This window comes from Salvelinus sp. IW2-2015, linkage group LG32 (assembly GCF_002910315.2).
Source record: "Salvelinus sp. IW2-2015 linkage group LG32, ASM291031v2, whole genome shotgun sequence".
Taxonomy (NCBI): Eukaryota; Metazoa; Chordata; class Actinopteri; order Salmoniformes; family Salmonidae; genus Salvelinus; species Salvelinus sp. IW2-2015.
The window spans coordinates 15,369,784-15,374,561 of record NC_036871.1 but is presented as its reverse complement, the minus strand read 5'-3'; the positions used below and the strand labels follow the sequence as shown (position 1 = coordinate 15,374,561).

At 45.8% G+C, this 4,778-nt stretch overlaps 1 pseudogene; it reads right to left on the bottom strand.

Annotated features, from left to right (window-relative positions):
- LOC111956601 (ephrin type-B receptor 1-like) overlaps positions 1 to 4,778 on the bottom strand; it is a 320,496-nt pseudogene that overhangs the window by 35,463 nt on the left and 280,255 nt on the right.

Genomic DNA, 4,778 nt, shown 5'->3' with positions numbered 1-4,778 from the left:
CTTCTCCCCACCTTCCATCTCCCCCTATATCCTTCCCCTCCTCCATCTCCCCCTTTCCCTTCCCCTCTCCTCTCCACTCATCTCCCCTATTCCTCTCCTCCATCTCCCCTATCCTTCCCCTCCTCCCATTTTCCTTTCCTTCTTATCTTCCCCTGGCTCGGGACTCACTTTTTATGCAGTGGTTTCCCAGCCAGACCATGGGAGTCTATTCCAGTCCTTGTCTCATTAGCCTGCATTGGTGTTATTTTAGTCTCCGTATGAATCAACACACAATCAGCATGTCCTCCATTACAGTCAACAAGGTCTGTCCTGCTCACTGAGGAAGGAAGTCCCGAGAGAGAGAAGAGCGAGAGTTAGAGAAGAGGAGAGCGAGACGAGAGAGAAGGAGAGATGTGAGATGAGCGCCAGAGAGCGAGAGAACTAGAGAGAATCGGGCGACCTGAATGATGCGGAGAGCGGAGGATGTAGAGAAGAATTTTTATTCTTTGATTATGTGCGTTTTTATATGCTTATTTGGCCCTATAAAGTTATTTCTTAGCCTTTCGCTATTAGCTAAGGACAGCAGAATGACTTTTCATATTACTTTTTCTGTAATTTGTTAATATTCATTCTATTATATATAAATATAATCAACTTTTGTATTCTTTGCAGAAGCTGTCTTTATAGTTGACTATTGCATCACAGGAAGGCAGGCACATTCAAGCGAGAGAAAGAAAAGTCGAATGAGCATGTCTTATTCAAACTGCCTGCAAAATTAAACATCGGTCACGGATTTATAGACGGATGTCTGGAAAAAGAAAGGCGTCAAGTGGCAAAATACTGTTATCTACTCTGCACACATATAAAATATTGACCCACAAAGAAAACCAACAAACACAACTGCCCACAAAAAAATCACCCCCCCCCCCCCACCCCTCTCCACACACCCCTCCCACATCTACTACCACACACACACATTCATTCACATTTACCTGCACCAATGACCTCTTCGATRTTGACGGTGGACACATCGATCTCCTTGGCGAACTCCCGGACGGCCTCGTTGGGGTCCTCGTAGGTAAAGGGGTCGATGTAGATCTTCATCCCCGGAGAGCCTGAGAAGTGGGTCGGGCAGCCCAGTGGGGAGGTGCAGTTAGACATGTCGGCTCTCAGGGAGAGCTCTAGAACCAATCAGAGTGMCCAGTGAACAATCCAGAATAGAGTAAAGGCTTTGTACATGGAAGGCGATTTTGGTGTTGAAATGGGAAATGGATGAATATTGAAATATGTCCATCTGTCCACACAGTATGTCATATGCTGTTATGTCCATGATGCATATGACAGCAAAGTGCAATGAAAAAAAAACGACCTGTGCATCACATTAATCCAACTCTCAAAAGGTTAAAATGCATTAGTAAAATGAATGATTTTTCTTTGGGTGGAGGCGAACAAGCKAGCATGTGTGAATGGATTTGAATTACAGTAATTACAGTAAAGTCCATTAAGGCTATARTGTTTGCTCCCTATAGAATTGAGAGAGATAGCGAGACAGAGAAACAGAGAGACACACAGACAAATCGAGAGAGAACAAAAGAACGCGCGAGAGAGAAAAATGCAGACAGATTTTTTCCTTTCCTCTCCCTCACTCCCTTCCTCTCTGCCCTTTGATAGCGGAGGAACCAATTTCCCCACCGCCTCTCCCCATAGGAGCTCATAAACTGATAAAAAKCGCCTCGCTATCAAGCGTCTCAGATAGGTGAGTACAGTTCACTGTCTGGGGATGTCTGGGAATGGAGGATCACTTGGCTTGGGGCGTAGTGAGAATATTATTCAACCCATGCAATGACAACACAGAATATGTSTCTGAAATGCCAACCTACCTGCTATATCTTGTACTACATTTGACGAGAGCTACATGGGACAGCCGCGTACTGGGGCTATGGCCAAAAGTGATGCGCTACATAGAGAATAGGGTGTCATTTGAGATGCAGCTCAAGACAGTCGCCAAAATCCATCCCAACCCTTCAGAGAGCTGATTCTCTCAAAGACATTGATTGCCACTCAGACTGATTTTTACAATATGGCAACCATGATTCAAATGAACCCATCCTCTGCTCACGAACCTCATTCATCTACATGACATGCAGCACATAGGCTAAGCAGAGTCTCGAGTGGCTGAGGACTGGCTGAGAGGGGGATAGGAAGGACAGGATCTAGTCAAGGAGGGGCTCAAGGCACTTTACCTATAGCCCTTGGCTGGAAGCCCTGTCTTGTTAGTACACTCATTACCTTGAACCCTGCCTCTGTGGAATTGCTTATTAGAGACTCCATAGAGATTGGATTACAGCTAAGCAATGAGAGGGTTGAGAGCTCGGCATTCTATAATGACGTTCTGGACATGTGTGTGGCTGAAATAAGGGTAGTAATACTGATAGACACATCTCAGGAATCGGAGGCCTGGCAAACACACAAGTAAATAGGAATGCATACACACGTATACACCACAGGAAGTTGGTGGCACCTTAACTGGGGAGGACAGGTTCGTGGTAATGGCTGGAGAGGAATGAGTGGAATGCCATTCCATTCGCACCGTTCCAGCCATTATTATGAGGCGTCCTCCTCTCAGCAGCCTCCACTGGTATACACATGCAAACATATGCACACGCGCACACACACACACGCACAAACTTGAATCCATTGCCTTTTTCCATATTCCAGTCCACTTTCATGTATAATTTAATTAGCTAACCGCGTATCTCCTCCTTCTCTCTGGTAAAGCCCTGTTAAACTCGGACGCATCTTTTCATGGCCCACCGATAAAATATAGATCCAAGCCTTAATATTTCATGGCTCCTTGATCTGTGCGTACGGGCCAAAGTGCATCCAAACCTCCAGGTTTATTTTTACCCAGTTATAAAACAACAAGGCCCATTGGGAGAGGGGGAGAGGGGGGAGAGAGGAAGGAGAGAGAGTTAGAGAGAGAGAGAGAGAGAACTATAACTAACAGCTCATGACACAGATGTGGCTCAAAAGTGCACCTAAACTAATATACTTCCTAGCGCCATAATGTACACTCGCTACAGGCAACACATATAAACTAACATCCCGCCTTGCGTTCTCCTCATTACGAGTTCAGTTCTGTTCATAAACAAAGTTAATTAGCCGACATCTGATGCGAGAAAATCATTCATCAGACACACACTGCGACTTATTAAGCAGAGATCATAGAGAGAAAATCCACAACAGTCTGCAGTCTGCATGTCAAAAGGGATCAACACGCCGCTGGCCTGGATCGTAAATGTAAATCTAACTCCATCAATCCCGCAATTACCTTCTTAGTGAAATATACGGCAGTTCGTCGAAGAATCTGTCATTTCCGGGGTCGTTTTTCCAATGATAGACGTTGCTGTCAGAATAGTCTGGGCCCTTATCACTATGTGAGACGGTGGGTATACAGTTAGCTGTCTGTCTATTCATGCACACACCAGATGCTGAAGCACAAACAACAGCAGCTGAGACAACTTGTTGATGGATAATATGTGTATTAGATGTATGTGGGAATGTACTAAATATGTATTACGTGGATTTGTGAATGTCAGTGAGTACGTGTTGATAAATGGTGACAGGGCCCGTGCTGTGTGTGGGCGGTGCATGCGTGTGTGAGTGTGTGTGTTTCGCATTTGTGTGTGTATGCCGTAGGCTTACATATATGGAGGCTACCAGATGTGTGTGTGTGTGTGTGTGTGTGTGTGTGTGTGTGTGTGTGTGTGTGTGTGTGTGTGTGTGTGTGTGTGTGTGTGTGTGTTGTGTGTGTGTGTGTGTGTGTGTGGTTGTGTGTGTGTGGGTGTGTTGTGGGTGTGTGTGTGTGGGGTGTGTGTGTGTGGGTGTGTGTGTGTGTGTGAAGTGTGTGGGTGTGTGTAATGTTTATGGATGGCTGTTGATAACTACTTTGTGCCTCTTGAGTACACAGTACAGTGTGTGGATGTGTGTGAACAGCACTGGAGTATTTACCTATCCAGCCACGCGAGAGTTGATGTCAAAGAGGGAGGGAGGGAGGGTAGATAAACTGAATGTGTGCATCCTAAGCCATCTCCCTCTTGTCTTTTCTGCTCTCTGATCATTTCCCTCTCTGCTCTCTCCTCTTCTTCCCCCTATCCTCCTGTCACTGTGTCGCTCCACTCCTCACTTCTTCTTCCTCTCTACCTCTCTATCCCCCCCCCCCTCCATCTCCCTCCATCTGGATCTCATGGCACCAGATCCACTGGACTGCGTGCTAACATCTGTAGTCTTTAAGCACTGACACCCATTACCACGCTATTACCATTCAACTGACATGGACCAGTCAGCCATATACAGTCTGGTAGCCTGCCAACTAGGGTTTGTGGTGTGTGTGTGTAGGGGTATTCATGTTGGTGTGGGTGCATACGTGTAGCCCCCATAACGTCAACACTGACAACATGTTGGTTCACTCACTACAGCTACAGACCTCTAGTTTTTAGGGACAGTTCACCGAATTTTACACATTCAGTCAAATCCCCAAACTATCCCTCTAATGTTTTAGGGTTTGCATGTTCAGACTCCATTCCCAGGGTGAAAACCAGAAACACTGTTTAGACTCCCTTCCCAGGGTGAAAACCAGAAACACTGTTTAGACTCCATTCCAGGGTGAAAACCAGAAACACTGTTTAGACTCCATTCCCAGGGTGAAAACCAGAAACACTGTTTAGACTCCATTCCCAGGTGAAAACCAGAAACACTGTTTAGCCTCCATTCCAGGGTGAAAACCAGAAACACTGTTT